This window comes from Camarhynchus parvulus, chromosome 11 (assembly GCF_901933205.1).
Source record: "Camarhynchus parvulus chromosome 11, STF_HiC, whole genome shotgun sequence".
Classification (NCBI taxonomy): domain Eukaryota; kingdom Metazoa; phylum Chordata; class Aves; order Passeriformes; family Thraupidae; genus Camarhynchus; species Camarhynchus parvulus.
Genome location: NC_044581.1, coordinates 1660318 through 1681914, shown reverse-complemented (window position 1 = coordinate 1681914; position 21597 = coordinate 1660318). Strand labels below are relative to the sequence as shown.

The 21597-nt window shown below is 50.8% G+C and overlaps 1 protein-coding gene across 4 annotated transcripts in view; it reads left to right on the top strand.

Annotated features, from left to right (window-relative positions):
- The window catches only part of ZNF469 (zinc finger protein 469), a 173248-nt gene that overhangs the window by 95985 nt on the left and 55666 nt on the right, over positions 1-21597 (top strand). For 2 of the 4 annotated variants that reach the window (XM_030955953.1, XM_030955951.1), the window contains exon 1: positions 20884-21188. The exons of the other annotated variants lie outside the window; for them this stretch is intronic. The gene's annotated coding sequence lies outside the window, so the exon portion shown is untranslated. Of the gene's footprint in view, positions 1-20883; positions 21189-21597 lie in introns of those variants that run through there. 4 annotated transcript variants of the gene reach the window in all.

Genomic DNA, 21597 nt, shown 5'->3' with positions numbered 1-21597 from the left:
GGTTTTGATTTCTTTGCTTCTGCTGAGTGTGTGCATTGGCATCTGGGCATCTCTGTGGTGTGGAGCTGTGATTCCGAGAGGGTGATTTATTCCAAGCGGTTGTTCCATGAAAATCCTCTCTCCAGAGGCTCCACAGCCTCACTCCTGCTCCTAAATCCCTGTAAAGGATCTTTGCTTGTTCAGGAAAATCCCTCTCCTGCTTTGCAGAACGTTGGTGTGACAGAAAAGATCATTCCAAAGGTTTTACCCAGCTTTATTCCTATAAAACCAGTGAAATTCCCCATCCAGGAGACTGGAGAGGGATTCCAGGTCGAAAGCACTTGGTGAATTCCCATTTTATGGTCCCACAAGTTTCAGGGACAATTTCCATGTGCAGAACTCCCATCAAGCCCAGTGTAAGGATCCCACCCTGCCAATTAGAGACTTCCAGGGTATTGGATTTATGGAAAAGCTGAACTTTTGGTGCCCTTTTTGCACAGATTTCCTTGCGCCGGCAAAAGGAATGGGAAACTCCTTAGTGAGCCCTGATCCCTGGATCTTCTGTTCTGAAAACAGATCTGGATAGGAAGGAAAACAGGAGGAGGAGGATACAAAGTTATATCCCAGGTTTTACCACAGGGAAAAGGTTGAGGAGGTCACTGGAGTGGCTGAGCCACCGGGAATCACAATTTTAGGGAAGCAGCAGCCCAGGAGCTGCTCTTGGCCAGGGACGGTTCCACCAACCACAATCCACATCAACATTTTTTATGGTGGAATTCGGATTATGGTGCAGAAAAATAAGGAATCAGGGAAGAAAAATGCCCATAAAGTGCTGTTGGAAATCCCCATTCCCTTCCCAGCCCTGCCTCCATCCCTGTGAAAGAGCCTTTATGGACCTGGTGTGTCAGCAAAGGCTCGGGTTTGGGTTTTTCCCTTTGTCTCAGCGCTCCAGAGACCTTTGTGCCGTGCAATTCCCGAGGTTTATTTGCTCTCCTGAAGAGCTGATAGCTGGATATATCCCCAAAATCAACACTTTGGATTGTGCTGTTTGTTTAATGACCTTCCCTCACTTCGGAGTGATTAAGTCCGTCTGCGGCCGGGTGTTTTGCTTAGCGTTAAATTCCCGTTATTTTGGGAAGTTCATTTCCACACTGTGTCCTCCCAGCTGCTTTCCTGTAAGTGAGGAGGGTGGCTTTGCATCCAGGTTTTCCTCCCCTCCTCCCTGGATTGCAATTTTCTCTTGCTGGCTTGGGAGCAGCTTCCAAATTCTGCCTCTTGGAGCGTGAAAATCCACCCTGGACCGAGAGGCTTTCTCCTGGAAAGCCCCAAATCTTCCTCCTGATGTGGGAAAGATGCTGCAAACCTGCATCCCCTCATGGCATTGGGATATCCCAAATTCCAGTCCCTTGCAGAACCTCCCAGGATGGTGGTGGGCACCAAGGTTCAAGGACCTCATGTCCTCTGTCCGTCTGTCCCGACAAACGATGGCTCCAGAGGTGGCATTTGGGATCCATTTGGGATTTCCCCAGTGTGGGATCCAGTGGAGGCTGAATTCAGGGAGGGACGGCAGGACTGAGCCCTGCCACAGCAGCCCTGCTCCACCTGGAGGTGAAAGCAAATCCCAGCAGAGCTCGGGCCCAGCTGGGATTTGTAGGGCAGCAGCTCATCCCAAAAATCCCAAAGGGAGGAGATCTCCCTGGTGGGGTTATACTGGGGGAAAGAGGCCATGGTGGAAAAGCAGAGGGATGGGGAAGTGTGAGGAGCTGCTCTGCTGCTCTCCAGGCTCCATCCCAACCCCTGCTCCTTCTGCAGGAGACTGCTGAGCTCCTTGGGTCCAGCTGTGGGGACTGGAATTAGGAATTTCCCTTGACTGGAATTAGGGATCTCCCCTTACTGGAATTAGAGATCTCCCCTGGTTGGAATTTGGGATCTCTCCTGGTTGGAATTTGGGATCTCCCCTGGCTGGAATTAGGGATCCTTCCTGCTGAAATTAGGGATCTTTCCTGATTGGTATTAGGGATCTCTCTTGACTGGAATTAGGTTAGAATTGGTTGGGTTGGACTTTGGTTAAAATGGATTTATTCCAATTCCGCCTTCCACTAGGCCACATTGCTCCTGCAATAAAAAAAAAAAAACCAAAAAACCACAACACCAAAAAACAAAAAGCAAACAAACAAACAAACAAAAACGCAAAAAAAAGGCAAAACAAAAAAAAAACCACCAAAAAACCCAAACAAACAAACAAAAACAAAACAAAAAACCCCAAAAACCAAACCAAAACAAAAAGAAAACCCAAAACAACCCTCTGCTCTCTCTGGAGATATTTTACACTTAAATATTTCTCAGAGAAATTAATCTGAATTTACGTAGAGAAACACCCAAAAATGGAGTCACATATCCTGCAAGACTTCCAGGAAATTAGCACAAGTGAATTACCCCAAACAAAATTACCCTGCACGTGTGTTCAGGGGAGGGTTTGGAAATCAGCAGAGAAGGCTTGGAGGGTTTTTTTTTCCCCCTTGGAAATTTAATGGATCTCATCATTTTGCACAGCCCTATCAGAAATAGGAAAGAGCCTGCCTTGTCCAATTAGGAATTAGAAGGAGAGAGGCAACAGGGAGAAAGATTTCTATTTATATTAAAAATAATAATACAAAGAAAGAAAAGTGAACTTGTTCTTGAGCTCCAGGAAATCCTGCTGGATTGGGAATTCTCTCCAAAACAGAGTACCAAAAAAAACCTGGGAATTTGTTGCCAAAAATGAATGTAAAATGCACCAGGGTGGGGATGGATGGAAAACCAGCAGGGATGAGCTCTTCCAGAATCCAGGCACACATTCCCCAAATGTGGGATATTTGGGATATTTAAGCATTCACTGCTGCCTCAGGAGGCAGGAAATTCCTCCTGCCATGGGGGAAGCCCAAAGCACAGCGGGACAAACAGGGAGGATGGAAGAGGTTTGGGAAATGCCCTTGATCCTGGGGGACGGAGCAGCCTCTGGGTGATGATTGATCATCCCAAGGTTCTGGAGCAGGGATGCCCCATGAGAAAAGCCCAGAGCTTTTCTCAGCACGCAGGTACAGCCAGTGAGGCTGAGCGAGCAGCAGCTCCCAGCTCCTGGAATGTTTTTTCTCCCTGTAAAGTTCACAGCGAGGTCAGTGCACTCCAGAGGGTTTTTTTTTCATTGCTGTCACAGTGGGGAATTCTCTGGCCCAGCCTCTCTTTGCTCCCAGTGGAAACTCCTCGGCAGGTGAAGCGTGGATTCACCTGCCTCACCTCAGGCAGCTGCGGCAGATGCCAAACCTGAGCTGATCATCCCAGAATAACCACGGAAAGGCACCTGGAATGTCCTAAAGCAGGTGGCTCTGGGATCTGGGGGAGCACCAGGAGTCCCCAGGACATGGGGCACGGGAGGGTGCAAATTCCAGGCTCCCCTGGATGTGTCTGAGCAGCCTCTGGGTCCCCAGGGGAGGGACAGGACTCAGGGCAGGGGTCCCTGCAGGGTCTCAGGACTTCACTGGGACCTCCTTGAGTTTCCCAAGGGAAATCCCTCTGGATGAGGCAGCAAGGTTTCCCTGTCTCAGGACATTTTGCTGCTCCAGCACCATCCCAGTGACGCTCCCAGCACTTGGAATGAGCTGCCCCAGGACTTTGTCTGGACAGGCTGTTTTCTGCCCCAAAATGTGGTCGTTGGATATGAAAAATTTTTGGCTTCCACTGAATTACTGGAGTGCTGGATTGGATGTGAGATGGACTGAAACTCCCCCCACGCCCTGTCCAGCCTTCTCCCCTCTTCCCTAAAGAAATCCCCCTCCCAAACAAAGCTTTGTTTTGTCTCATTGTCTCCTCTGGCACTTGGAATTGGGAGTTTTCCCCATCTCTCTCTCTCTGGCATCTTTCCACGCTCTCCAAGGCTTTGTTGGTTTTGCAGAGATTCCCACTCTGGGACTCGACTCCAGGACCATGGGAAAGGCTCTGTGGCTGGGATGGGGCCGGGATGGGGCTGAGGAGAGGCACCTCTGACCCTGCAGGGCTGGGACGGGTGAGGAACACACAGGAGGTGCTGCTGGGAGCCTGGAAGGAATCCAAATTTTATTCCTCAATCCCAGCTTTGGCGCAGCTCAGGTGTGGCATCAGGCACACGTGTCCTTCCTTGGGGACAAAACTCTCTGGGGACGGGCTGGGCACTGGTTGTGTCCAAGAATTCCAGAGAATTATCTGCATTTCCAGCATTATCAGGTCGTGGAATCAGCTTGGGGTGAGAACTTTAAAGCTCATCTGCTCCTGCAAAGAGCAGGGACTCCTTCACCTGGAGCAGGTCACTGAGGTTGAACATTGCCAGGGAAAGATGAAGCATTCCGGCCTGGGAACTGCAGTGGGCGGAAAAGGTCCCAAGCAGAGCCCCAGCAGAGGCAGGAGCTGTGGGGTGACAATTCCCGTGGGCCAGGAGACACCAGGGCAGCTTCCCCAGGAGAAGGGGGATTGGCGAAGCACCCCGCACCTTGCAGCCTTTTGTCCAGCTGGAAATCTTCCCCTGGAGCTGGAATAAAGAGAGATTTCCCCCAGAGAGAGCAAAATCCATGGAAACCCCAGCGTGATGCTGGTCCTGCTGTGCCTCCATCCCTCTGCAACCTGCAGGGCTACAAACCTGGACAAAACCAGGGCTTCTCCTGACTCTGCCACTCCCTCTGCAGGTTATTCCCAACCCCGTGCATTTCTTGCAGCAAATGAGGTTTCCCAATCCCTGGATAAGATCTGCCTTGCCCTCTGTGGAGTCATTAATTCAATCTGTTGCAATAGCTCTTTAATTGGGTTAAATTAGTGCACACCAGTCCCAGGAGCAGCGGAATAAAGCTCTTTATTGTGTGAGGATGCCGAGTGCTGGGCGGGATCCTGGTCCTTATCTCTTATCTCTTATCTGTCTTCCAGTGCATCCTGTCTCCCAGTCATTCCCGGTGCCAGCATTCCAGCAATCCCCAGTTAAATGCTCCACAGTGTGTTAAAACCTCGTGGTTGTGGCTGGACTGCCAGAAAGAGCAGAGTTCAAATCAATCAGAGTTTAATCAGAGTTAATCGGATTTAAATCAGAGTTTGATTGTTTGTGTTGTGCCAGGTGTGATGATGATCCCAAATTCTGTGTGATGTCCCTTGTCCTTCATCCCCAAGTCCCACATTCTTGTCCCTGCTGAGCTCTGCTGTTTGTAGGACCAAGCTGAGCTTTGTCAGGAGCCTCTGATCCATGGGGAAGCTGGCTCTGGGCATGGGAATGGGTGAAGGGATTCACTCAGGTGCTCTGCAGTGAGCAGGCAATCCAGACAGGATGGTCCCAGCACGGATTGTCCCAGAGCCAGCTCTGCCTTGGAGAGCACCACCAATCCCACAGAAACCCTGGTGCTTTATTCCAGCTAAGCCAAGACACAGATTTAGACAAAACAATAAATGTCCAAATCCATTCTCCTGCTTCTTTGCCTGTAATGCATGGTGAAAGGCCTTTGAACACAATTCCAAGCCCTCTGAGCAATCCCATATCCCCCATCCTCCCGCTCCGATGCACCTGAGCTCCCCTCCAGGAGCCGCCTTGGCTTCGTTCCCAAAAACAGGGGCTGGGAATTCCTCCCTCTCATAACTTCCCGTCCTTTTCCAGAGGATCCTTGCTCAGGCCCAGTGTGGGATCCAGGCGTGCCCCCAGCTCTGCTGTTTGGTTCTTTCAGCGCCGGAATTCAGCTTTAAAAAACGCTTTGTCTGAGCGATCCGGGTGTTTCTGGCTGTGCCGCTTCCAGAGGCTCATCCGTGGAAAACAGCAATGGGAAAAACAGATCCAGGCGGTTTTCAGTCATAAAACACACCCATAAAATGCCCTCGGTGAGCAGAGTTCAAAGGCAGGACGAAGGCTCCCAAAACTGTCTGGGCTTTCCTGGTTTTTGCAGGATAATAATGTTTTTCATGGATTATTGGGATAAGATTGAGAATCAAAGCCAAAAAAGAAAAAAATCTCCAGTCCTTTAAGATTCTGGCATCCCATCTTTCCAACATCCCAGGTCCTGGGAGAGCTGGAGCTTGGGCTTGGAGATGCCCAGAGCAAGGAAAAAAGGGCAACCCTGAACGAGTTCTGGCTGTTCCCACCCTGCAGATTGAAGGGAGGGAGGGAGGGAATTCCCGGCTGTCCTGGCATCCAGTCACCCCAGAGCAGCGCTAATTGCAGCTGCACTAATGAGCTTTTCCCAAGCACAACATCCCAGCTCTCCCTCTCCTTCCCCCCCATCCCATTCCTGCTTCCAGCATTGTTGTGTTTTCCTTGATTATCCCATGACAATCCCTAATTAAGGAACGAGGTGCCGGAGCTGGTGGAGCATCCCTGGCTCTGGAGAGCTCCCAGGAATATCTGCCTTTGCCATCAGGCTCCAGGGTTGTTTATTTGTGGGAAGCAGCAGCCAGAGACCTCTCGTTCCACGCTTCCCATCTGTCTCAATCAGGGAGCTTTTCCTCACCTCGGCATTCCTGGCAACCAGGGAGTTCCCTCTGGAGCTTTCCTGCCCTTCTCCTGCCTCTCCACATCTTTTGAGGGAATTTTCTGCCTCTCCTCCCACGCTGTCACCTCTGGGCAGGGACACGGGGGTGGCTCCAAGCCTCTGGATCCATCTGGTGCTCCAGCAGCAATTCCTGTCCCGCTGTCCCATCCCCAGCTCCAAGAAAAAGCAGGAAAGCAGGACAACATCTACCTGTGGATATTTTAATTGATAAAAGAATTCAAAGCCATTAATTCGTTGATTTTGGGGCAGGTTTGGTTTAAATCTCATTTACGGTTCATTTTGGCTGCTGCCAAAGGGTAAATTATGGATTCCAGGACTTTTTCCCATTTTTTTGAGCCTTAAAATGGGATTTGACATCCCCAGGCAGCTTTGGGGACAGCTTAGGTGGCTTTGGGCTGCCGTGGCAGGAAATAAAGGGAAAATCAGGATTAGAATCTGTCAGTGCTGGGATAATGGGGACAAAAGCTTTTTTCCAGTTTGGAGTGGTTTATTTACAGGGATGGGAAAGGGTTTTCCATCTGTTTGCTGGGATTTGGTTGGTTTGGAGGGATAGGATGTGTATCCAAGGCTTCATTCCCAAAACCTGCTCCTGTCCCTCTTAGAGCCCAGCCTGCCTCAGCCTTGGGCTTCCCAGCTCCTCAATCCATGGGGCAGAGCCGGATTCCTGGGATGGATGGATGGATGGATGCATTTAAGGATAGGAGGGAGCTCAAGGATCTGCTTAGCTCCAGCCGAGTTCAGCTTAAACTCCCGGATTCCTTGGGAATCCCGAGGCTGCTGGAACTCCGAGCTCTGCTCTGGCTGCCTTTCCCATTCCTGGGGAGATTTTCCTGGAAAAGCAGACGGGAATTGCCCCTGGAGCATCGCGGCTCCTCCTGGGCTGGTCCCTGCTGGAAGGGCAGGAGGGAAACGGGAATTGCGCAGGGATGCAGGCTCAGTTCCCTGCAGTTCCCTTTTTCCCTTTTCCAGGGAAAGGAGGCAGCGCCTGCCCTGGGGACGGCCCTGCTAAAGCCATTCCCGAGCTCCCTCCAGCCCCTCGCGCTCCTTGGTTTTCCATAGGAAACTTCGCTCCAGAGTCCAGAGCTCGCTCCGGGTTTTATGGGATTGCGCAATCCAGGGGCTGCTCCAGCGGGTTTGGAAAGGGGGAAATTTTTTTTTTCATTTCATTGTTATTTACATTCTTTCTGTTTTTCTTAACTTTATTTTCATTTTTATTTTACTTTTATTTTTATTAATTTTTGGTTTATTTATTTTATTATATTTTTATTAAATTTTGGGTTGTTTATTTATTTATAATATTTATAATATTTATTTTGATTTATATTTGTCTTTTTATTTTACTTATTCCCTTTATCTTTTGATTTCTATTTTATTTTTCATTTTGATTTTTTATCTTGCTCCTGATTTTAAATCAATTTTACTTCTTATTTCATTTTAAAATTCTTTTTCATTTTACTCTTATTTTTGTCTTTTTATTTCCTTCTTTTATTTAATTTCTATTTATTCCTTTTCATTTTATTTCAGTGATTTTTATTTTTTATTTTTTCATTTTATTTTCTATTTCATTCTTCTTTTGATGCCATTTCTCTTTTAAATGTATTTTATTTATTTTTATTTTTTTTTTTATTTCAATTTTAATTTTATTTCCATTTTTATTTTATTTACTTTGTTATTTTTTTGTTTTCTTATTTTATTTTATTCCATTCCATTCCATACCCCAACCAAATGGCAAAAATACCCCTTAGGCCAAATATTAGGGAAGGATCGCTGGATTTTCCTCCCAACCCAAAACCCCACACTCAGGACTTGCCTCAAAGCTCCCAAACCCCAGCAGAGGGAATTTGGGATATTCCCTCTGCAGGTTTAATCCCAAAGTTTAGGGATTTGTCTTAAAAGGGACTTGAGAATGAGAAATGGAAATATTCCCATGAAAAAGGGGTTTGGAGGTCCTTAGGGACAGCCCAGGGTGCCTTTGGAATGCTGTGCCAGAAAATAGAGGGAAAATTATCCACATGGATCTGGGAAAAGGGTCAGGAAAGCTCTTTACCACTTTGGCTTTGCAGGACATCAAATGCTTTTCCTTCTGTTGGGTGGAATTTGCTTCCAGGGGGGAATTTTGATGCTCCCTCCCCCTCTTCTGCCCTTTTTTTTTTTTTTTTGCTGGAGCATCCAAGGAAGCTCCTGGCTTCTGCAAGGTTTCCAGATTTTCTTTTTCCACGATGTAACCTTTTAAAAATTCTTCTGCCCTTAGGAATCTTGGGATGTTTCAGGTTTCCTTGGCCAACCCAGAGCCTTGTGGAGCTCAAGCTGTTCCTTTGAAGCCACAAAAGGCTCAAATGCAACCTAAGGAATTTGCTACCAGAAAGGGTGGAAAATTCCCCCTCCTCTGGGATGTTCCCCGCCGGATTCGGTGGCAAGGAAAGGGGAGAGAAATAAAAAGGGCAGGAAAATAAAAATGAGGAATAACTCGGCATTTGGGGCCCAATAAAAACAGGGAATCTTAAAGCAAAATGAAAAAAATTGAGAAGGTTTACGGGTGTTTGAGGAAAGGTCAGATTTTACTGGATTTCCTCCCAAGAAGGTCGGAATTTCAAAAGGTTGATCAAGAAATATCCCTGCCTGGTTCTGCTGAGCAAAATGTGGAAGTTGTGGCGTGGAGGTGGTGACAAATCCCATGAATTTTTAATTTCTTGTGATTCATTAATTTCTCTTTCATTGGCTGAGGATAAAGCTTTGCTCAGATCCAAGGTGGGGATGTTGGGAATGTTGGGGCTCCAGCTCGGGGCCATCTCAGGGCACCCATAAATAATTGGAATTAGGAATCGATTTTCCAGTACCAGCTCCTTGGGTTCAATGGGGATGTGATGGAAAAATGGGAACACCAGTTTGGGGACAGGACCTGCAGCCCTTCCTCATGCCAAACATTTCTGAGGGGGATTGTTCCTGCTATTGTCTGGATTCTCCATTTGGAGATCATCGTGTCTTCAATGGAAAAACAATTTCAGTCTGATCCAGCTTGTTCTGGATCCCTCCAAACCAAATCCAGAGATCCCGTCTCACATGGAATTGTTTGGGTTGGAAGGGACCCCAAAGCTCATCTCATTCCACCCCCTGCCATGTCAGGGACACCTCCCACTATTCCAGGGTGCTCCAAGCCCCATCCAGCCTGGCCTTGGACATTTCCAGGGGCAGCCACAGCTGCTCTGGGAATCCCAGCACAGGAATCCTCTCCCTTCTGGCAAAGCCCTGGTGAGCTCAAACACCTGGCCTGACACATCCCAGCAGCTCCAGGAGCCCCTCAGGGCAAACCTCAGCACAAGGAGAGGCAGGAGAGGGAATTCTGGGCTGCTAAAAGTATTCCTGGGGGGAAAATCCCACCTCATCCCCTTTTGGTGACTCCATCCCAACTCTGCACTTGGCCATGGCGGCTCCTGCCAAAGGCTGAGCTGGAGCTCCCGCTTTGTGCTCGGTCTCTGGCTGTTGCTGGTTTTCCTTGGGAGCAATCGGGATTTGCACGTTCAGACAACCTCCTGATGCTCGTCTGGCAGCAGGCAGGCCTGGATGCGGCGTAGGAAAGTTCCTTTGTCTCCTGTTTCCATTTTTCTTGGAAGGGAGGGCAGCGCGAGAGGCAGCGGCTGAGGAGCGAGGGTTCGGATGCGCCAGCCAGATTCCTGCATCCAGCAGCTGAGAGCAGGGAAAGGGATTGATCCCTGCTTGCAGCTTTGCTTGGAGGCCACAGCTGTGATGGGTGCTGGGCTGGAAAACTCCAGGGAGGATTCCCCTCCAGTGGCTGGAACCAGACCAGGATGGGGAGAGGGATGGAGCAGTGGGATGAGTGTGGGAAGCAGCCCCCAGCAGGAATTCAGGTCGCCAGCTGGGACAGTGGCACCAAATCCTGGGACAGTGGCACCCCAGATCCTGGAGCAGTGGCACCCCAAATCCTGGAGCAGTGGCACCCCAAATCTTGGGACAGTGACACCCCAAATCCCATGGTGCTCACTGACTCTCTCAAATCCCCAGCTGCCGGAGATTCCTGGAGATTCCCAGGTTCATTTGGACTAAAAATGGTGGAACTGGAAGCCCAAAAAAACGTTGTCAGAGTGAGGAGAGAATAGCAAATCCACCCCTTTTTTTCCCCAGTGGAGTTATTTTGAAGGCAGCATCACTTTGCCTGGCGAAACCTGACTCAGGAATTTTGCCTCCTTGAGGCTGGCAGGGCTGGCAGCAGGACAGAAACGTTTGCTCCAAAAAAACTTGGCAGAAAGCGGGATTTCCATTAAAAAAACCCAACCCAAACAAGAAATCGAGTTAATCCCTTCATTCTCTCTGTAGCTTTTCCCTCCTGAGCTGCCTTCCCACCGCCTGCCTGGGTGTGTTTCAGATCCCAGGTGCCTCCCAGCAATTAAGTGGAGTTAAAATTCCTTCCTGACCTTGGGTTTATCAAGCGCGGCGCTCACGTTTGGCATCTGTCAGGCTGCTAAAAACAACATCCCGCGTGCTGGGGCTGGTTCCCAAAGCCTGGGGGCACAGGGGGGATCGGGAGCAGGTGGGACCGGGAACAATGGTGGAGGCGGGAGATGCTCCCGTGGAAACGCGGAGCCGCCCGCGGGCTGCTGGAAAACCCAGCGGGAGCAGGAGGAGGGGTTGGCAGGCAGCCACGGCCACAGACACTCCCGGGAGGTACCTGTCCTTCTGGCTCTGCCTCTGGAACTCTTCATCCGTGTGTGGATGAAGAGTTTGGCTCTTCCTCTCCGCTCCTCCCGAGGTGGCGCAGCCGTGGAATGGTTTGGGATTGGAAGGGATCTGAAAGCTCATCCCATTCCACCTTCCATGCATGGGACACCTTCCACTATCCCAGGTTGCTCCAAGCCCTGTCTATCCTCACCTTGAACACTTCCAGGGATCCAGGGACAGCCACAGCTTCTCTGGAAAACTGTCAGTGCCTCCCCACCCTCACAGGGAAGAAAGTAGTTGGTTCTCGGAGACAAATCTTCATCCCAAATATTCCCCCAGTGGTATTTCTGATGGTGACTGGTTTGCCCATGTGGGGAAGTGGAAAATGGGATTTTCCAGCTGCCTGTGGTCAATGTCCATGTCAATCCCAATGGGATGACATCCAGAGGCTTGGGTGGCATGAACATCTCAGCTTTGTATGGCTCAAATCATCTTTAGATCTGGAAAAAGTAAAAGAAACTGGGACAGTGCCCTGGGATTTGTCTGTAAAATCAAGGAGTTGCTTTAGGTCCCTGTGTCCCACCTGATCCCATGGCAGGTGTCTTCTTGTGAGGGAAGAGGGCTTGGGAGAGGGAAATATTTATCAGGAATAAAATAACCAGGCAGCAGAGGATGCAAAATTGGCTTGGATTCCCAGAATCCATCTAAACCTGGCCTTTTTTAGGCTGTGTGTGTGGGAAATGTCCTCTGCTCACGTGAGGGAAGGGACCCTTTTCTCCCACTCCATAAAAACCCAGGTTAGGTGGGATTTGTAAGTGAAAACCTCCTCTGACCAAACCTTACGTTTTCATTTCCTCTGTAAAACTGGGAAATCACCACATTTTTATTGGGAATCAACTGTTCTGCCCCAGCTCGGAGCAGCGAGGTCTCCCTCGGCAGAGCTGCTGCTCCATCTGTCCAAGGGGAGAAAAAATTCCAACCCAAACCTTTCAAAAATATCCCAGAAATGGCTTGTTTTGGCTGGGCTGCTCCCGCGAACTTGCTCCAAGCTGGCAGGGAAGCGGGGAAGATCTGCTGGAGCAGGGTGGATGTGGGCGAGAGCTGGAGCAAGGAGAAGCCCTGGAAAGTTTGGGTGGATTTGGAGGAGAGCAGCTCTTTGGGGTGGTGTGTGGAGTGAAAAGTGACTTTTCCATGGATCCAGCTGAATCTGAAGGCTCCTAAAGCCAGCAGGCCAAGACGCCACTTAAGGAATTCTCAAATTCCTCCTGCTTTAGTGGATAATAATCCCATAAATAAACCCATTTCCCACCATGGGAAGCAAAGCAAATATCTTGAAAAAACACCTTTTGTGCTGAAAGATTTCAATTCTCCAGCAGGGGCCGGCCCCAGAAAATCCTTTTCTTCCCTTTTTTCCTTGATTTCTGTTCTTCCACAATGCTTTGAAATGAAATGATACCAGCAGCGGGAGAGGAGCCGAGCGGATCGTGCCAAAGAACCCCGCAGCCTGGAGCTGCTCCCGGCTGGATCCTGGAATTCTCTCCTGTCCAAACAACCCCACAGCCTGGAGCTGCTCCCAGCTGGATCCTGGAATTCTCTCCCACTGGCTGATAACGTGAGCGTGATTCACGCCCTGGCAGATCGCGGTGTCAGCTCCACTCGCAGCTCCTTTCAAATGCAATTCCCTTGGGTTTGCACGGGAGATGTTGGGAAAGCTACTGGAAAAAGAGGAACGGGAGGGCAAGAGAGGCTCGTGGGGGTTGGAAATGCTCCAGGGTTGCTTTTTGGGGTCACTTTTTGCCATCCAGGGTCTCTGGGGCAGCACTGGGATGCAGGAATGATGGAGCTTGGATGGAGCTGCTCTTCCCTGCACAGTGGTGTTTCCCACCTGGGTAGGACAGATTTTCCTTGGATATCATGGTTAGGAAGAGCTGTTGAAGCTGTACAGGGATGGAGGAACCACAAAAATTGGCTTTTCTCAAAGTGTTGCTGCTGTGCTCCAATCCGGTCGCTGGCTCTGGTGACTCCAGCAGGAATTTTGCATCAGTTCAGTGCCGTGGCTTTGCCAATCTGGGGCTGGCTGGCACCAGGGTCCCTTCTGCTTCCAAGGAAATGGATTTTGGAACATAGGTTTGGGAATGGAGGTGCTCCCTGTGTTGTTTCATAAAGGTCACACGGCTCCGGCCGCCTGCAGGAAATTGTTGTGCCCCAAACTCCAGGAGTTAAGACAGGGGAAGGAGAAATCCCTGGGAAACAAAACAAAGGGAAAGATGAGAGTCCTGAGAAATCCAGGCTGTCCCTTAGTGAGGCAGCCTGGATAGAAGGGAAATTCTGGTCGGAACAGTTTTGTTGAAGGGAAAAAGAAGGACACTGATCCTGAGCTGCTTCCCTCAGACACCGAAGGGAAAAACATCCTAAAATACCTGGAACATCACAAAATTCCACTGGGGAATGGTAGCACCCTCGGTTTTCTTTGAAAAGGTCAAAATGCCACAATGATTGAGATGGATTTGGTCTAGGTGAGGCTTTTCCCAGGTTTTTCCCACGGCTTTTTAGCTCATCCAGCCTCCAGTTTTTTCTCGGAGCTGCCCTCAGAGCATTTCCCCCCTCCAAGTTCACTGGAACTTGCAGTGAACTAAAAAAATCCATTTTTCCAGCCCCCTACCTGGGACTGAGATGATTTACTGGGAGTTTGGATTTGCAAAGTGCTGAGTGGTGATTCTTTTTCTGGAAAAGTCCCCTTTTTCCATGGGAATTGGGCTTCTAAGCAGGAATTGTTGGGAACAGCAAATCTTCCGTGGTTTATTGGTCTTTGCTGGGTTTGGCCAGGGATTGGCATCTCCATGGCTACTCCTGGGGCTTGTGCTGGGTCCCAGAGATGATATTTTGTTAATTAAGGCATAAATAAAATAAAAAATTAAAAAATAAAATAAAACAGAATAAAATAGTTGAAGCAAATCTAGAACTTCGCTGTGCAAAACAAAACCTACAACTTTTCCAAGCTTTTCCCCATTCCAGACTGATGAAATCCCAGCCAAACTTCAGCACCATCCCTACATCTTAGGTGATGGGAGAAGGCAAACCCTGGCATGGAAAAAGAGGGGGCGGGGGGAAAGGCATTTCCAGCTTCCAAAGGGTGATGGATATCCAAAGAATGTTGGGCTGTGGCTGCTGAAACCATGCTGGGAAAGTTGACATGACCTGGCTGGGTCGTGGTTGAGTCCTGTCCTTTCTCAGCCCGCAGTGGAGGAATTGGAGATGCTTGGACACCATCCTGGGAAGGGGCTGGATCTGTCCCTCCGTGGGGTTTGTTTACTTTAGTCTGGGGCGAAGCTTTTGGAGCGCTTTGGAAGCGTTTCCCAGCGTGTCCACCGGCTGCTCCTCGCGGAATCTGCATTTTTCCTGGTGACCCTCTGTAGTGTCCGTGGCCTCTCCTCCTTCCCTCGTCCCCCTCCCCTTGGCAGCAATGGTGTCAACAAAACTCTGCTCCCAAAAATGCAGCCTGACCCTTTTCTGCTCAGTTTTGGGGGTGGTTTTTTCCCCTACTGCTGTCCCAAGTCAGTGGGTGGATGGATGGATGGATGGATGGATGGATGGATGGATGGATGGATGGATGGATGGATGGATGGATGGATCATGGATGGATGATGGATGGATGGATGGATGGATGGATGGATGGATGGATGGATCATGGATGGATGAATGGATGGATGGATGGATCTTGGCTTTGGTATTGAGTTTTCCAGGCTGGTGCCGTCCTTGGAGCTGGGGATGCAGGAAGGTTTGTTCTGGGAGCACAGCAGGGTTTCCTGGGAGCCTGGTGGATCCCACTGGAAGAAGGTTGGGGTCAACAACTGGGGTTGGTCCCCCTCAGCAGGGCTCTGCCACATGTGGGGAGAAGGGGTGTGCTGCTGGAAAAATTCCTCAAGGAATTCTCTCTGAAATGCAGAGAATGAGCCTGGATGGGAGAACTGTGCTCTGAGGTTGGATCCCTGGCTTTGGGGTGGAGCTCCTGGATTACATGGGAATGCTCCTGGATTATGTGGAAATGCTCCTGGATTATGTGGGAATGCTCCTGGATTACGTGGGAATGCTCCATGTGATGCTCCGACCTGTTCTTCTCTATGTGCTTGGATGATGTTGGAGCATTCCTGCAGGGATTTTCTTGGAGAAGCAAAGCTCAGCCTCTCAGTGACAGGCTCCCTGCCCATGTCCAAGGTTCCATCAGCTCCTTTTGGCTGCTCCGGGAGGCAGCTCCACCACGGCATTCCCAGGAGGATCCTTCCGTCAATCCAGGAATAAGGAGAACAGACGAGGGGCGGAGGCAGCGGATCCGGGCGCTCTCCTCTCTGGAATGATGGCATCAGTTGTGGCATTGAGAGGATGAGAACTGGGATGAGCTCTCTCCAAGAGGGTGGAGGGAGCGCCCAGGGGATGGTGGCAGAGATTTGGCTTTCCCCAAACAGCTGGGAGCAGCCAGCTCCACACACTCCGAATTATCCTGCTGGGCGACTTCCAGCGCTCGGTTCCCATTGAATTCCTGGCCCCGGAGCGTTATTGTCAGGATGCTTTTGTCTGACTCAGGCCACTCCAGTCCCACCCCAAAGTGTCTCCCAGTCTCCTCCCAGCCAGGAGCACAGTGGCTGCTGGGTTTCGAGGAAGCCTCCTGCTTCCCTGTCCCTTCTCAGTCGGCTTTTCCTCACCCTCCCACTTTTGGGGTCTTGGAGCCCATCCATGGGATCTGCTGGTCTATTGTTTGACTGCTTCCTAACCAGCTTTTGTCTGGTTGCTTTTTGGGGACAGCTCAGTGAGAGCTGTTCTCAAGGAGACGCTTGGAGAATCCCAGAAAATCGGGAAAATGTGGCTGCTGGAAGTGTCAGAGCCCATTAACAGTGCCAGACATGCCCTTTCTGCTCCCTCTCCTTTGCCATTCTGCTCGCTCTGGGTTGGTTTTTCCAGGAATTCTCAAGGCTTTAAATAGCAATTCCAGAATGGCAGCAGCTGGTGAGGAGCTGAGTCCATCCCTCATCACCCAGCCCAGCCACGCTCCATGGGAATTCCTGAACTCGGCCGCCAGAGGCACCTCAGGAAGGGCAGAGCTGCTGGAGAGCCACCAAGGAGCCACCCAAAGCCACCCCAGCCTTCCCCACCCACCAAGTGTTTCCCAGCTTTAAAACTGGGAATGGGCTTGGGATTGGAGGGTTGGTGGTCCCCAACATCCCCAGGTGACCTTGGCAGAGGCTGTAGATCCACAGGATCACAGGCTCACCGAGGCTAGAAAAGAGCTCCAAGATCATTGGATCCAACCTGGTACTGATCCCTCACCAGGAGAGGCCACAGAAGGAATTCCTATGGGAATGACTGGACCATGAAGTCCTCAAAGTGGCAGCAGAGGAATTTGCTCCCAGCCTCTCATGCCTGCCCCTCTCCATCTGCTGGGACACTGGTCTTGCTGGGACAGCGGCCATGTCCAGGAAGAACCCAGGATCCAGCATTTCCCAGCTTTGGGAATGAGCAGAGGGCTCATAGCTCCTCTGCAGGCATCCCTTTGGAACCCAGGATTGAAAGGACACACAAGGAAAACGGGCTGTGTGATGTCTCCTGCATTCCATAAACCCCCATGTGGAAGGAGCCCTTTTTGAAGTGCTGGCACCACTGCAGAGCTCTGGGGGAGATGCAGAGGCAGCAACCAGACCAAGACCCCTCTGCAAGGTGTGCTCACCTCGTTGGGACACCCTGGAAGTTGTCCCTAAAACATCCCTGAGGATGGATTTTAGGGAAAAGGGTGGATGTGCTCCAAGACCTTGTTATTGCCAGAAGAGATTTCAGCCCCTGCTGCTCCGAGCTCACACATCTGGGGGGAGAAACCCCAAACTGCAGGAGCCCTTCACCCTCCCATGTGCCACCTTGCCCTTTTTTGGGCTTATCCACCCCGGATTCCAAGGCTGGTGTTTCTCCCATGCTCTCTTTGGAGGGATGAAGCTCCCAGATGAGAAGGCTCCAAGCTCTCCTGCGGTTTTCCAGCGCCACTGGGAGGCTGTGGCCGCCCAAAAGGAGCGGCCAGTATCAAACATCTGGCTCTGATATCTCTGTTTACCACAGGCTCGTTGGGAGCCACATTCATGGCACGTGAAGTCATCTGGCGTCCTCTGGAGATGCTTCCCTGCAGCACAAAGTGGCTCCCTCAGATCCGCAGCTCATCCCACTCTCCATCCCTTTGGCTGCGGGGAGACGGAGGGGGAAGAAAAAAAAGAAAAAAAATCTGTGTTGATTTGAGCATTGTGTGAAAGTATTTTCCCATCGTTTTCCATGAAAAGCATGATTTAATTAACATTTTTAGATGTTTATTATTGAAGGAAGCCTGTGCTGCTGCTGCTGCCTGGGTTGGGTTATTTTTTTTTTTTTTCTCTTGGTTTTCCCCAACTTGTGTTTGTTATGAAAGAGTTGAGTCACATTCCGTGGGATAGCTGGGAGGGAGGGGGAAGAATGGATGGATGGATGGATGGATGGATGGATGGATGGATGGATGGATGGATGGATGGATGGAGAGCACCCACCCATCCCAACGTGCTCCACCTGGGATTTTGTGGGGCATCATCTTGCTGTGGTTGGTGTCCATGCATTAAATAAGTCAGGAATAACTTTAAATGGCCTTCAAATTCCCAGACTTTTTTTTTTTTATTTTATTTGTGGTTACACTATCAGTGTGAGAAGCTCCATCGACCTTCTTCCCATGGTTATCATGGAATCTGAGAATAGTCTGGGCTGGAAGAGACTTTCTGATCTGACACCTCTGGTTTAAGCAGCATTTCTTATGATTTATGGCTTTTAAATTGCTGATTCTTGACTTTAGGAAAAGGAACTGTGGGGATACATGTTTCCAAAGGGAGATCACCCAAATCCAGGAGAGGAATCGAGGTCATGGTGAGGATCTGATGTCCTGACCTCAGCAGAGCTGCTGGGAAAAGGAGATTTTTAAGAGATTTGGGGCTGTAAGGGAGAGTGCCAACCTGGCTCCTGATGGGATGTGAAAATCCCATGGACAAATCCCCTCCATCCATCCCAGCATGTGAATTGAGGTGTCACCAGTGCCTTGGCAGTGGGGCTGGATCTCAGGATGCCAGGAGATCTGTCCTAGCTCCTAGGAGTTATTTTCCAATTTTACAAAGGAAATGAAAACATGAACTTTGGTCAGAGGAGGCGTTCTCACCTAAAAATCCCACCTAAACTTGCTTCCTGGGAAAGCCCCTGTGGATTTTGTGGAGTGGGAGAAGGGAGTCCATTCCTAATCTCCTCTAAGCATGACCTGACTTTGAGGTTCCACAAAACCCCGTCCAGGTTTCTGACTCAGTTCTCCTGGAGACCCCTTGGTCTCAGAGGAGGTTGGTGACAGATTTGTGCCAAACTTGGGTGCTGGCTCTTGAAGCCAAGTAGCATCTTCAGGTGAAAGGTTTCAGATCTGGATCAGGGCTGTTTAGGGCCAAAAAAATCCCAAATTGAGGTCCACAGTCCATTTTTATCTCCAGGGCTCTGCCCAAGGAGGGGGTGGTGGTGGTTGCAGGTCTCATGCACCAGTCCCAGGGATGGGTTTTTTACTGCTTTGTGGCTTTAAAAAAAAAAAGGAGAAAAGAGAAAGAAAGAAAATCCATTTTTAGCCCTTTAAGCACATCCTTAACCTCACACCAGCTCCGGAGGCTCCCCCGCACCAGCGCCGGGGCTTTACTCATCAGGAAAGTAAACATGGGCTTTAGGGCTCTGAAACAGCTTAAATCCCGAAAAACCCGCCCTGGAGGACAGGGATAAACAGTGCTCCAATGTTATCGTTTGTGCAGGGGGTGCTGGACGCGGCCACGACCACAAGAGTTCCTCCCCAGCCCGGGAAAGTGCCTGGGAGCTTGGCCGGGAGCAGCTGGAGCAGGGAACGGATTTGTTTGGCATCGTCTACCCTTAAAAAACAGCTCTCCCATCTTCTGGGGGGCCCCATCTCAGGGGTGACTGCGGGGTGGCTCCATCAGCAAGATGGGTTTGGAAAACTCCCGATGCTCCAATGCTCCGATGCTCCGCAGCCAGCGCCGTTCCCAGAGGGTCCCAAAATGGGTCACAATCAACTCTGAGCCGATCCTGAGGAGGCCCTTGGACTCCATGTGGGGTTTTGTGCTGGTTAATGGTAGGGCTGGATGATCTTGGAGGTTTTTCCCAGCTGGAATGATTCTGGGATTCTCCTCCGTGCATCAAACCTGCGCCGGGAACTTGCGCCGCTCTGCTCCGGGAGACGCCGTAGGAAGCAGGGAAGGTGTGTGCACATATTTATATCCCAGAAAAATCCCAGCCCTTGGAGGCTGGAATTGCAGAGGGGCCCTCTCCTCATCTCTCTCTGGGGCTAAAGATAGCCCTGAGTGCAGCTGAGCTGTGAATCAGGAGGAAAAAATGTGGGTCAGCTCCTGAACGGAGCGGGGAACGCTCCGGGATGCGGCTGCTCCCGACCTCGCCGTGCCGGGGAGGAATCTGGGCTCAGACCCCACAGCTGCTCCTGATCCCGCTCCAGAGGCTTCAGGAAAGGCTCCCAGACCCCCAGGATCAATGGATTGTGGGGCTGGGGGCTGTTCCCTGGGGATGGAGTTGGTGCGGGGATCCGAGTGGTCAAAGCCAGAATTCCCCACACGCGTGTGCTTGGTGTGACACCTGCGTGTGCTGGGATGGGGTGACCACAGGCACGTGTCTGTGGACAGACTGATGGTCACTCGTGTCCATGGACACACTGATGGACACGTGTCCACAGACACACAGATGGTCACTCGTGTCCATGGACACACTAATGGACACACTGATGGTCACTTGCGTCCCTGCACACGTGTCCATGTGTGCCCCCTGGCCATGGGAGTGAGCCCCTCTTTTAAATCAATTTTTTTCCTCTCCCACTGTTGCAAAATCCACTCCCGTTTTTCCTTGTCAGGGAAAAACCTGACCTGGAACTCGGAAGCAGGCAGAATCCCAAAGGACAGGCAGGAGGCTGGAGCTGGGAGCCCTGGGAAGTGTCCCTGGCCCTGTCGCACACTCCAGGTGTGCCCACAGGGGAGTTGCTCTGTTTTCCATGCTTTGCTTCCCCCTTTTCTATCCCAGGAGTGGGTTTCCCTCTTGAAGGCAGCTCTGCTCCCGAAATACATGAGGAAGAGGATGAAGTGGCATTTCTGGAGGGTGGCATCACCTGAGATGTGGCTGGGTCACAAAATCATGGAATGGGTTGGGTTGAAAGTGACTTTAAGCTCATCCCATTCCCTGAGCCATGGGCAGGGACACGTCCCCCCATCCCAGGAATCACATCTCCCCTCGTGGAAGGGACATTTGGTGCCATGCCACAGGTTAACGAGTGCCTGAACCGCTTCACCCTCTCCCAAAACACAACAATTTCGGGCTAGGAATCCCATCCCCGCTCTCCCTTTCCCTCCGTCGCCGCTGGAAGGTCCCGGCAGAGCTCGGAGGTTGAGGAGACAGAACTGGGACGTGCTCAGAGCCATGACCTGCCAATCCTGGGAGCAAGAATTGCCGTGGGCGAGCCGGTGCCTCTGGCTCCTGCTCCAGCCCGGCCACCGCCGTCCCGAGGATTTCCATCCTCCCGAAGCCCCGGCGCCAGGAAATAGTTAACCACTCCAGGATTTTGATTAGCAGAGCCTTAAAGTCAGTAAAAAAGACAGTCGGGGAGAACTCTCAGGAGCATGCTAATGAAGTGAAGTCATCTGCACGCACCAGAGGAGTATCCATGCCTGCTCCACGCCGGAGGATTCCCGCAGCCCGGCGCAGGTGGAGCGGGGCCGCCGGGGACCCGCGTCCCGACACCTTCGCTCCCCTCCCTTTGGATATTGCCACGCTTTCCCTGGGATATTTTTTTTTTTTTCGCCTCACTGGAGCTTAATGATATTTCCAGCTCGGCGGGAGCTGCGGGAAGACTGGAGATAGCGCAGAGAGAGGCTTGGAAAGGCAGCAAAGGCAGCTCCCGGCTCTGCGGGAAAGGTGAGGGCATTCTCTTGGAAAATCCCTTCTTTTCTTGGGAAATCCCTTGGGTTTCTCTCTGTCGCCAGCGCTTGCTGGGGGTGGGGAAAGGGGGAAGCAAACGGTGCTGGTTGTGCAGCTGGAAAGTTTGGGAAGTGGGGCTTTTGGGGGATGGAGATGTCCTGGTGGTGTCCAGGTATGGAGCTGGACCAGCCGCCTTAGTCCCGCTTGGAAAAATCCCTGGGCAGTTTTCAGAGCGCTAAAAAACATCCTTCTGCTCTTGTGGGACTTTGCAAAGAGGCTGTGCAAAGGTCGGATCCTTTCTCTTGGGATCGGCGCCTCACGGGTCCTACCTTTGCTGTAAAAGTTGGATTTTTTTGTGAATAATTCAGAAACTTAGGACAGAGCAAAGTTTTAGTTGAGCCTGAGG